The sequence below is a fragment of the Amblyomma maculatum genome, chromosome 1, assembly GCF_055883805.1.
Source record: "Amblyomma maculatum isolate TAMU_Amacu chromosome 1, ASM5588380v1, whole genome shotgun sequence".
Taxonomy (NCBI): Eukaryota; Metazoa; Arthropoda; class Arachnida; order Ixodida; family Ixodidae; genus Amblyomma; species Amblyomma maculatum.
In genome coordinates this window covers 236,068,255-236,081,356 of record NC_139344.1, presented here as the reverse complement: position 1 = coordinate 236,081,356, position 13,102 = coordinate 236,068,255, and the positions used below count along the sequence as shown (strand labels likewise).

The 13,102-nt window shown below is 43.3% G+C and overlaps 1 long non-coding RNA gene across 11 annotated transcripts in view; it reads right to left on the bottom strand.

Moving 5' to 3' along the window:
- The window catches only part of LOC146205950 (uncharacterized), a 79,963-nt gene that overhangs the window by 57,994 nt on the left and 8,867 nt on the right, over positions 1–13,102 (bottom strand). For 2 of the 11 annotated variants that reach the window (XR_014704304.1, XR_014704300.1), the window contains exon 4: positions 2,974–3,805. The exons of the other annotated variants lie outside the window; for them this stretch is intronic. This is a non-coding gene — a long non-coding RNA (uncharacterized LOC146205950). Of the gene's footprint in view, positions 1–2,973; positions 3,806–13,102 lie in introns of those variants that run through there. 11 annotated transcript variants of the gene reach the window in all.

The window sequence follows — 13,102 nt, the reverse complement described above, 5'->3', positions numbered from 1 at the left end:
CGCCGACATCACGTGGCCCCGGACAATAAATTTAACTCTTTGGCCGTCAAAGAAACAGATGGTGTGCTGACATAGGATGCACCCGCTTTTTTTAATCAGATCGGCCTCGATTACTTCCCTTACATCTTTACACACATGTTTGGCTACTATCTTGCACGCATTCAAAAATGATTTGCACGCTTTTTTATTCTTTTCAGCACAATCGTGACAATGCACAGAGAGATTACCATCCCTGTAGTTGCCCACATTCCTCCTGTGCTCCAATAATCTCTCATTGACACATCGGCTAGTTTGGCCGATGTACCTCGAGCCACATGACAGGGGAATCTCATACACCACACCGGACGAACAAGCTACAAAGGAGTCTCAATGTCTAATTGTGCACTGCTGTTTTGGCCTTGAAAAAGGGTTGGTCATTTTCACAAGTCTTCCGAGCTTCTCGGGAGCCGATAGCACCACTCTGACGTTGCTGCGTTTCGCTATCTTGTTTAGGCGATGCGAGGTGTTATGCAAATAGGGAATTACCACTGTTCTTTTTTCATTTCCTTCACTCAGTCTTTGTTTTTTCTTTGTTTTTCCTAGCATCCCTCAGAAACAGATACAATGAGGCTGGTAGGGTATCCCGCTGACACAAGACTCATTACTTGCCTTTAAAAGCCATAGGACATTGAATGGCAACAGGATTTTTTCAGGGCATTATTTAAGCACTGCTTGGCTATTGCTCTCTTGACAAGTTTAGAATGTGATGAGTGAAACGATAGTAGGGGTTTGTTGGCCCTTGGATGATACTCCCAACAAACGCGTTTCTCAGTGAGGGTTAGCTTCAGATCTGAAAACTGTAGGACACCATCCTTTGGAATTTCATGCGTCATTTCCAAAGGATTAAAACACTCGCGAAAAAGGGCTAAAAGCTGGCTTACAGTAGTCGAAAAATCCTCGCAGTCTTGTAAAACAATTAAAAAATCATCAACATATCTAAAAACAGACACATTTTCAAAAATTCAGAGTCGGTCAGACACGATTCTGTCACAATGGGCTAAAACAACATCACTAAGAATGGGAGCAATACATGAGCCGATACAGACCCCTTGCTTTTGTATGAAGACCTGGTTTGGCTGCGGATCTGAGAAAAAATGATCTTTCCCTTCTTCCCTCAGACAAAGAAGGCGGGTTCGTGGTGATAACAAGGGATCAGTTTGGAAAGAAGGCCCTTGACGCATTGTCATCCGTCCTACATGGGAATCAATTGGTATCAGCGGAAAATTTACAGTTGGCTGGCAAAGTTCTTTGTAACAAACTCAACCTGGATAGATTGGCTAAAACCATAGAAAACAGCAACGCCACGTTTTTTAAAGTTATGTTCACCGCTAAAACCCCCAAAGTGGAGTGTCCCCTAAGAATGATAGTATCGGAAAATGGCACGTGGCAGAAAGCAGTCGCACTCTTCCTGCAAGGAAAACTAAATCTTTTAAATATTGACGACCCCTTTCAGATTCAAAGTTCCGAAAAAGTTATAGATTTCTTAGAGAAGAACCATAACAAAGGTCTTTTGGCCTGCTCTTTTGACATAAAGGATTTATATTACTCCTTGCCACAAGATAAACTCCTCAGTTGTGTGGAAGAGTGCATTGATTTCTTTGGACCAGTAGCTTTTCAAAATTCAGCAGGTGTATCCGTGAAAAGTTTTCTCGAACTGCTTTCGTTTTATCTAAAGTCAACCTACATAGAATGGAATAACCAGGTCTTCATACAAAAGCAAGGGGTCTGTATTGGCTCATGTATTGCTCCCATTCTTAGTGATGTTGTTTTAGCCCATTGTGACAGAATCGTGTCTGACCGACTCTGAATTTTTGAAAATGTGTCTGTTTTTAGATATGTTGATGATTTTTTAATTGTTTTACAAGACTGCGAGGATTTTTCGACTACTGTAAGCCAGCTTTTAGCCCTTTTTCGCGAGTGTTTTAATCCTTTGGAAATGACGCATGAAATTCCAAAGGATGGTGTCCTACAGTTTTCAGATCTGAAGCTAACCCTCACTGAGAAACGCGTTTGTTGGGAGTATCATCCAAGGGCCAACAAACCCCTACTATCGTTTCACTCATCACATTCTAAACTTGTCAAGAGAGCAATAGCCAAGCAGTGCTTAAATAATGCCCTGAAAAAATCCTGTTGCCATTCAATGTCCTATGGCTTTTAAAGGCAAGTAATGAGTCTTGTGTCAGCGGGATACCCTACCAGCCTCATTGTATCTGTTTCTGAGGGATGCTAGGAAAAACAAAGAAAAAACAAAGACTGAGCGAAGGAAATGAAAAAAGAACAGTGGTAATTCCCTATTTGCATAACACCTCGCATCGCCTAAAAAAAGATAGCGAAACGCAGCAACGTCAGAGTGGTGCTATCGGCTCCCGAGAAGCTAGGAAGACTTGTGAAAATGACCAACCCTTTTTCAAGGCCAAAACAGCAGTGCACAATTAGACATCGAGACCCCTTTGTAGCCTGTTCGTCCAGTGTGGTGTATGAGATTCCCCTGTCATGTGGCTCGAGGTACATCGGCCAAACTAGCCGATGTGTCAATGAGAGATTATTGGAGCACAGGAGGAATGTGGGCAACTACAGGGATGGTAATCTCTCTGTGCATTGTCACGATTGAGCTGAAAAGAACAAAAAAGTGTGCAAACAATTTTTTAACGCGTGCAAGATAGTAGCCAAACATGTGTGTAAAGATGTCAGGGAAGTAATCGAGGCCGATCTGATTAAAAAAGCGGGTGCATCCTGTGTCAGCACACCATCTGTCTCTTTGACGGCCAAAGAGTAAAATTTTTTTGTCCGGGGCCACGTGATGTCGGCGTTTATGTCGGGTGACGTCATGATGCAGGTTGTATTTAATGTGCAATTGTGTCCATAAATCATCAGTTGAAAGTTAGCGCTCGTGTTGTCTACATCTCTCTAGTCCTTGTTCATATGCGCTAGAACGTGTCTGCAATGCACCAACTCAACCAACAATCTGTGCTCTTGTCCATCATGCAGTTTCTTTTGTGATTCAAGCACAGATGGAGAGGAAAACAAAGAAGGAGAGATAGAAAGTGGCTGACAGCTTGTTTTACACATCATTTCATACAAAAGGGAGAAATCATTTTCAAATGTGGTTTTTTGCTCTATTTATGACAAGGACCTGGAAGCAAAACAAAGCGTCTGAATTTGTAACGCATTGATCTGTAGCATTTCTTAGCAGTCTTGACATGCTGGTGCAACAGAGACTTTGTAAAAACAAACAAACAAAATAAAACATTGCAAGGAAGTGTGAAGCAAAGAGGGGAAATATTAAACAATAAAATTGCTATGTAAGTGAATGAATTGAAAACTTCAAAAAATGTTCTGTGAACTACAAGGTTGGTTTGCTTGACAGGAGAAAAGTACAGCCTCCCAATTCTTAAAAAATATCACATGAGCAACATAGTTCGGTCAGCCAATGTGAACCAGCGAAATCAGGGAGAGTTGGTGCATGCACAGAATACTTGCCAGCTTCTACTGTTCTACTGAATACTGTTCCAGCCTTTGTGCAGAGCAACTGACTTTTTATTTTTCGCTGGCTTTGTTTTTGAAAACATGCCACTGATTCTTGCTAAAACAGCAACAGTTTTGAAACGATGGAGAAGAAATGTTCCAACCACCACTCACAAGAACGAAAAATGGTTGTGTGCTTCGCATCCATGTAGTCCCTAAGTTCGAGCCTGCCTTGCTGTAGAATTCAGAATTCATCTGCAGAGACTGCACCAATGTATCACTTATAGGCCTTAAAATTAGTCTGTAAATAGTAAAAAAAACATCACCTGGTTTAACAGACAAGGAAATAAAGGGATTGTGACAACACATAAGAAAGGCAACATAAAAAGGGGACCTTTGTGGTGGGAAACTGAGGAAAGCATAGGGGATTTTTTTTTTGTGTTGTTGATTAATGAGGAATTAATCATCATTATCATCCTCATCATCAGCCTGACTATACCCACTGCAAGGCGAAGGCCTCTCCCATATTTCTCCAATTAACCCGGAATTAATAGTACTAATCATTTCCTTTCTGCAGGATAACTGATAAGAAAATAGAAGAAAAACAAGCATTCCTCTATTCCCTCCTTCGTTTTGGTGTCTGCTGGCTGTCTTCGTATATGTATATATTGTAACAAAATCCCTTCTCTTTTTCTGCTTAGACACTAAGATCTTTACAGTGCACTTTATTATCTATATCTCATCTAGGTTCATAATGATCTATATCTATAGTTTTGTGTTTGTGTTTGGATCTTATGTTCTCAGCAGGGAGGTTACTGGATCTCATGTATGTGCATACATGGATGTGTGGTCCCAACAGACAGTGACTGATATTTAGTTCAGCCATGTAGATCCAGCTGAGAATGAGCTGGTTTTCATTTAGGAATGCTGGTTCGAATCCCTATTGCTAACTAGTCTCCAACTTGGCTAGCACATTGATGCTAAATGGGAGGCGAAATTGCCTGGCACCACCTTGAACACTGCACAAAGAATGGTCGCATCACAATTTTTGGCACAAAATCACATGCATAATTTTTCCAACAAGTTTTTCTCAAAATTAAGGTATGACACCGGTGCCTTTTGGGCCAATTGAGCTCTAAATGCTTTCACCTAAAATTTTTTTATCGAGCATCACTCTGTATGAAGAGTGAAAAATACTCTGCAACACGGCACTCAAATTAATACAGCCTTGATCCCAAGTCCCAGCTCAAACCATGGTTTGAGCTAGCGATAGACTAGTTAGCAATAGGGATTCGAACCAATGACTAATGTACTTTGTTCTGACAACCTCTCCAATCACATGCCATCCATTGTAATAGACATTCACCGAAAAGTGAGGCAGATAGAGCAGCTTCCTTTTCCCAAAACCAAAACCAACTAAGGGCCAAACTTTTGCCAAGCTCCATGTTGGACTCTCAATGGCAAAAATTTGTGCACGTGCCTACTGAGTTCAGACAATCAAAACTGAAGCGTCCTCCTAATTTTTGCAGTTAAGTCTTTTAGATTGTGTTTTCGAGAATGGATCAGAGTTATTGAAGAAGTAAGTTCTACGTACACTATATCTTCCTGCAAAGAGCGTGAATAAGCGCAGATCCTCAACTTGCATGGAAATGACCAAACTGGCAAACTACAAACTCCTATTTCTTGTTTTAAGGGCTTTCCTCAGGCAAATTGCCTGGCCAAGGTCAGTGAGAAACCAATTGCAAATTTTTATCGCCCATTTATTTGCGCTCAAGCTGCCGCTGAGCTATAAAGAGCACCGATGTAGCATTGCTGACATATACCGCGTTTTTTTTTTTAACTGTTTACAGGTCGTTATTCTAAACCTTATGAGATACGTCAATGTGGTCTGTGTAGGTGTATTGCACAGCAAGGCAGATATTATGTATGTGATAGAGTAATAAAATTAGGCAATTAACTAATCAAGTTTTTTACTTTTGAGTTTAGGGGCTAACATTATATTAAGAAAATGAAGACCATCAACATATCTTTATCGGCAATGCAGTTCAAAATATTTAACATCAAAAATGCATATTTTTTAGCTCATAGAGTTGGCTTTTCGAAATGCATATTTTCAAAATGGCGCGTGTACATATGTCCACCTTTCTTTACAGTTCACCTGCACAGACCGCACTTACACTTCTCTTGCAGGGTTTGAATTAAGTAATGATCAGTAAAGAGTTAAAAAAAAAACACCCGGTATATGTGGAGCTTGGCATACCCAAATAGTTGGTGTGCATCTGCGGCACTTTCCACAGACTTCTATTAGAGGCTATGGTACAGCTATTAGAGAGATTTAGCTAGCTGGAAATGTACTACCATAGACGCATGCTGGTTTACCGGCCCCTCCTGCGTATGTGCATTTATAAGGGTGAGTGCAATCGTGGCCACTGCACCTTCGTGGGGGCTAAGTGCCCAGTAAACCAGTACACGCCAACAATAGTACCTCTCCGGCAAGTTAAATCTCTCTATTAATAAATTTATTGGAAATTTGGAACTTCATGCAGTTAGCCGGCGATGATGTCTACTGGGGCTTCTCAGCCTATGCAGCCACATTTGCATGTCAGGGGAACTCTGCGCGACTTATTTCACTAGGAGGGAAATGGGGAAAAAAATGAGAACAGGTCAGCTAGAGTTAATTTCAAAAAAGTAAGTTATATGCGATTTCATGCAGCTATCAAAGCTTGAATAAGCGCAGATCCTTAGCAGCCTGCAAATGGTGGCCCCACTACCAAACTCGCAAAGATGTTTTTTCTTGTCTCTTATACTCTGGGTTTTCTGTTTGTGCATTTGAAGGGCTTCGCCGCATTTCAACAATGTTAAGAGCATGGCTCGCATTTAATATTAACTTTACAGCATAATAAAATTTATTCTAGAAAGTCGGTATCACTGCAGTACATAGATCTATAGTTAAGAGAATGGGCGCCCTAGACTCACAACTACCCACACTCGTATTTTACTAACCTAGAGAGGCATTGAAAGGGTGTACATAGAAAAAACATCGCAGCTTGTAATATATGTGTCATGCGCTAAACTGGATATGCAAATGTCCAGCACTGAAAAAAGGATACACTCCATGCCACAACTTAATTGCGGCCATTTTTTTAACCTACACCAGCTAAAGTAGTGTAGCAAAACACCACTCAAGGTATTAGTTTTGCCACACTGGGGTAGCTGGTGTAGGTTTAAAAAATGGCCCTTAAATTCTTATGACCAAAATTACTGGATGCACAAAGGATATGTTGTGTTGCAACAGAGATATTCATTAAATGCCTACCACTTAAACATCTAAACAGAACTCTGCAACGATTTTAAATGTCATTTTATGCTTCAAGGGTATACTCATACTGCTTCTCTAATCTGAACAAAAATTGTATACTATAGCTGGCAGATTGGCCATTTTGAACCCAGCATCATCACCAAGTGGTTTTATTGAAAATAATCAAAATAATGAACGAAAAAATTTGTACCAGCCGTGGCATGCCATTGTGCTCGGACACTCCTGAGCTGCGGTGATAGAAACAAAGAGACAGTGCAGTAGACGGCGCAAGGAAACAAAGTGTCTAAAGATACGTCAGACATAGCTATTCAATTCTCGGTAAAGGTAGGGTGGATGTCAATACAGGCCCATGGCTAAAGTAATTTCTAACGCATGTCTACATTTCACTTGCTACGCATACATGAGGCTCAGCCACTCAGCCTTCATGACTCTCGAGGAGATGCTACTAAGGTTTGGTGTCTTCAGAATTAATCTAAAAGGACGACACTAAGTTAAAAGAAAACTGGTTTATTCTGGCGCATTCACATACAGAGCTCAGTTGTAACGAGTATGTGGTCTCTTCCCTTTTCGGTCCTCCTCCGGGCGTTTGCTTCTCTGTTTACAAGTTCCCAGACTTCGAGTTTCACGTAAGTGCTCAGCGGGGCTTTGCAGGTCGAACTCCGCCGTGTATGTGACGTAATCTATTAGTCGCGCAAAACACTACATTTCTCTCCTGCCTTTTAAAGGTGGGCTTGCTTCTATTCAGACCAGCGCTGTTCAACTATGTAGTCCTGGAGACGTTTCGGCCTCTTGCTTCAGGTTGTTCTGGCCGAAATTTGTGGTCTAGGTATCTGCGAAGGGACCTGGTTTGCTTCGGCTGTAACTGAGCGAGTTTCTTCTGATAAACGCCTCGCTGTCTGGCCTTCTCTTTCAGAGGAATCAACCGAGCTAGCCAAGTCGTATGTGTCATCATCAGCTTGATGAGATTCACCAGGGTTGCTGGGGTTCTGTATCTTCTTGAAAAATTATGTTTCTAATGATTCTCTTGCTTCTTTTGATGCCATTACATGTACTACCACGTAAGGGTCAGGGTCATAGAGTGACTCGTGGGTCTTCGTCTCTTGACGTCTCACGAGAATAAAGTTCCCCTTTTGAAGGGAATGCGAGGTGGTGAGATGCTTCTTATCTGCATATGTCTTCATACCTTTTTTCCTGACCTTGTCTCTGTCATAGGAGTTCATCATTCTTTTTGTGAGCAGCCTGGGGAAGCTTGGTTCAGATTTGCATTTATACAGAAGATGTGCTGGAGAAAACAGAGTTGTAGCCTATGTTGCTGCTCGGCAATTCAGCAAGTAATCCTATACCTCTGTTTCCCATTCTTTCCACTCTACGGTGACTGTCCTTAGTACCTTCTTGAGGTTCCTGATAAACCTCTCCACCTCCGTTGGCTTGAGGCCATAGTCGAGTTACTCTCTGGTGCTTGATTTCATTGGCTCTCATGAAGTTCGTGAACTCAGAACTCAAGGCTCTCGTGAAGTTTGTGAAGTCAGAACTCAAGAATGGTGGTCCATTGTCAGTCTTGATCTTCACTGGCAAACCATGAGTGGGGAATATTTCCAGCATTTAAGATGTTACTCTCTGGGTATGCAGTGATGGAAATGTAACAATAATAGGAAAAAATTCTAGGGAGCACTTTGGATCACTAAACTAGTGATAAGGCGAAAGCCTCTATCGTGCGGTGGTGCAAAGCCCTCCACTACGGGCACCTCTTTTTCACTGCTTTCACTCCCACTTTCATGATAGCGTAAGCTACCAGCCAACACATGAAGCCCCACTTGAACCGAGCTGCATGAACGTGCCTGTGTGGCCTAGAAATGACAAGAATGCAAACATTTCTGGCAGGCTGATTCTGATATCACCCTCCCATATGAAAGGAGAGACCCGAGTTGGCAGCTCCTGCCAAATGTAACGTTAGGAAGCCCTATGTCCAGTTAGTGTTCGGCCATGTCAGCTGCCAGCTACTGCCTCCCACGCAACAAAAGTGTTACGCACGGACAGACACGAACCGCGAGCATGAGTTATTAAAGGCTATCGCACAAACACTCACTCACTCAACTGAAACAACATGTCTGGCGAAGGAGCGCCGTCGCAGCGCATACTCGCTCATCCTGCCGGTGTAGGTGACGTCACTGTTGCTATGCACAGCTACGCATGTAATTCAGTGCTGCCACCTGTTGCCAAGAAGCGAGGCGGATGTGCACTGGTGTGAGGGAGGGTCACAGCTGGCACTGTTCCAGCCTCTGGATGCAATGAACAGACGGTCATAGTGAGTATGACCCTATAAAGGCTCTTGCCTTAATATGGAATATTATTCTACCATTACCAGAAGGTGCTCTCCCCCTGGAAGAGGGCCTGCAAAGTCAGCTGCTAATGCCTGCCAAGGTTTTGTTGGGAGCTCTGTCATCATCAAAGGTGGTGGTTTCTCTGCTGAGTCAGTGCTCTGGCATGCAGGGCAGCTCTTTATAGCTATTTCTACTTTCTTGTCCAGGTCAGGAAACCAATTCTTTTCTCTGATGAGCTGTTTTGTTTTGACAATGCCCAAATTTCATCTGTGTGCAATTTCTACCTCTTGTACATAGTCTCCCTGGAAGGATCAATTGGGTTCCTCTTAAGATGACATAGTTGTCTGTTACTGTCAGTTCCTGACGAATTTGAACAAAAGTCTTCAGAGCAAGTACCCACCAGTTTGTCTGATGCCTCCTTGTCTTCTTCCTGGATGGCTTTAACTGCTGCATCAGGCGTCATTCTCGTAGGCCTTTTCCACTTCGGTCATGGTCATGGCTTTGGGTACAACAGACATGCTGACAAAGAGTACATACTCTTGAATAGCTTGACCTTCTGTAGTTTCTGAGCTGATATCTTTCGCGTGTCTTGACAAGTAGTCAGCCGGGTTACTTTTTCCAGTTATGTGCTCCACTTTGTAGTCATACTGTTGGAGTCTTAGGTTTAGGCGCTCCAGTCTGGCCGATAGTTTTGTGCTCAGGTTCTGGATGGAGACACACAGTTTATAATCCATCTCAATTGTAAAAGCTCCTCCAACCAGGTACACTCTGAAATGTTCTACCACTGATACTGTCGCTAGCATATCCTTGTCCATTTGAAGGTAGCGTCTTTCTGTAGGAGTTAAAACTTAACTACAGTATGCGAGGATACTAGGCTTTTCTCCTCTACTTCCTTGCATCAGCATTGCACCGATGCCTTCTAGTCCTGCACCAGTGATGAGGCGGGTTTCTTTTTTTCATCATAGTAGTTTGGTGAGTGGCTTGCAGCCAATTCTTTCTTGGCGTTATCCAGCACCTCTTGCTCTCTGCTGGTCCAGTGAAATTTGTTCTTTTCTCAGGTAAGTGCGCAAAATCATTCGACGACCCGAGCCGAGTGTGGGATGAATTGAGCGCAGCAGTTCACCATTTCCCAACAAGCTTCACACTTCTGAGGGCTTTTATTGCGAAAGCAATACTACTCTAGGTTTCGAGCCTTCAGCGTACCGTGGCTGGTAGCCACGTCTTACCCACGTGAAGCTGTGGCGTCACACCCCACGTCACACTACGGTGAGAGCTGGGCTACCAACTCAAGCAGTCGGCGTGGGCTGGCAGGAGCTACCAACTTGGGTCTCTCGTTTCATATGAGATGGCTATGTCAGAATCAGCCTGCTAGGGCCCTGGCATTCACGTTACCCCTATAGGCCACTAAGGCACGTTCATACGGCTTGGTTAAAGTGGGGCTTTTGCCTATGCCCAATTTCTTCTTTACCGTTTTAAGGCTTCCCCCGTTCTTTACAGCGTGCTCAATTTTCTCCATGTTATACTTCCTTATATCGGCCACCTTGCGCTTATTGATTAGCTTTGATATCTCGGCCAATTCGATCTGGTCTGTTGGATTGGAAGCTTTCATACTCTGGTGTTTCTTAATCAAATCTTTCGTCTCCTTAGACAGCTTACCGGTATCCTCTCTAGCTATCCCACCGCCTACTTCTACCGCGCACTCAGTAATGATATCTCTGAAATTATTGTTCCTTGCCTCTAGCGTAATGTCGCCATCCTCAGTTAGAGCTGAATACCTATTCTGTAGCGAGATCCTGAACTCTTCTGCCCTCCCCCTCACCGCTAATTCGTTGATGGGTTTCTTTCTTATTAATCTGTTGCGTTCCTTCTTCAGATTTAGGCTGATTCGGGACCTCACCATCCTGTGGTCACTGCATCGCACTTTCCCGATTGCCTCTACATCTTGCATAATGACGGCGGTTGAACACATTATGAAGTCGATTTCATTTTTGTCTCTCCGTTAGGACTCTTCCATGTCCATTTCCGGTTCTTCCGTTTGCTGAAGAAGGTATTCATGATTCGTAAGTTATTGCGCTCTGCAAACTCAACTAGTAACTCCCCCCTGCTATTCCTAGAACCAATAACATAGTCACCTACTGCCTTGTCTCCTGCCTGTTTTCTCCCTACCTTGGCATTGAAGTCGCCGATTAGTACAGTATACTGCGTCTTTACTTTTCGCATTGCCGATTCTACATCTTCATAGAAGCTTTCAACTGCCTGGTCATCATAACTACATGTAGGTGCATAGGCCTGTACAACCTTCAGTTTATACCGCTTATTAAGCCTAATTACGATGCCTGCAACCCTCTCATTAATACTAAAGAATTCATCTATATTACCCGCTATATACTTATTGACAAGGAAACCTACTCCTAGTTGTCGCCTCTCTGGTAAACCTCGATAACACAGTACATACCCATCCTTCAGTACAGTATATGCCTCATTCGGCCTCCTAACCTCACTAAGCCCTATGACATCCCATTTCATGCCCTCTAGTTCTTCTAACAGCACTGCTAAACTAGCTTCACTAGCTAGGGTTCTAGCATTAAACGTTGCCAGGGTCAGTTTCCAATGGCGGCCTGTCCAGCGGAGCCAGGCTTTCTTAGCACCCCCTGCTGCGTCACAGGTCTGACCACCGCCGTGGTCAGTTGTTCCGCAGCCGCTGGTGACTGAGGGCCGGGGTTTTTGTGGAGCTTATCATAGGAGGTTTTATGGAGCTTATCATAGGGCTGAGGAAGAAGAACACTCGGTCACTCGCAGCTAATGCTTTCGCTCAATATTTGGCTCAGTAGCGTTGAACCCTTGTCATTCTTTTGGATGAGTCATGCGCTCGACTGCCTCCACCTTGTCATGGTCTGCTGTGATGCCCGATTTGGAGAATATATGCCCGAAGAACTTTATTCTAGTTGTCGTGATAATACACTTCTTGGTGTTTAAAATCAGTCCGGCCTCTTACAAGACCTTTAGCACAAGACGACGATTGTGTTCTTCGAGAGAAAGTCCAGGCATTCGAGAGAAAGTCCAGGCATTAAGATGCCATCGCTTATGTGATGACTCCCTCTTCACAAGGTAGAACTTGTCAAATGACATCTTGGAAAATTTCTGCTGCTGTGCTCACCCCAAAAGAGAAGCTTTTTGTATTTTCTCAGCCTTCAGTGCATGGCGAATGTGGTTATCTGCCGTGATGTCTCCTCAAGCACTAGCTGATGATAGCCGTCATTCAGGACCAACTTTGAGAAATACTTGGCACCACTGAGGATACCGATGATGTCTTCAATCGTCAGCATGACGCGTCTTTCTCGTCTGATGGCCACATTTGGCTCCCATAAGTCTATGCACATCCTAACTGCACTTGAGCCACTTTATTTTTGTATAACCGCTATTGGAGACACCCACACGGTTGGTCCTGTTGCTACCACGATTATGTAGAGTTCTTCTAGTCTCTAGAGCTCTCTCTCCACTCCCTTTCTCAATTCAAAAGGAATTCTTCTGTATGGGTGGGCTATTGGTCTCACAGCTTCCTTGATTTGGAGTTTTACATAAACGTTCTTCCGCTTTCCCAATCCCTTGCAAAGGTTTACAAATTCTTTCTCGGGGTTCCCCTGAAAGCTGCTGACAACTGTTTAGGACTTTTACGAGACCTAGGTCACTTACTGTTTTAAAGCTCAGTAGAGATGTGTGCTCCCTTTTGATGACATACAAATTCGTTAGTACTTTCTCTTCTCCAGCTTCTATCTTTGCTCTGAACACTCTTAACACCGGAAGGGCTGCATTCACTCTGTATGGTACCAGGTGTATGTTCATTTCTTGCAGGAGTGCTTTCAGGTCCCTCCAAGCTTGTCTACTCCTGCTCTTGAGTCTATGCAGAATTTCATCTTCACTCCGTTGAGTTCCACTACTTAGTGAAAATCTTGGACTT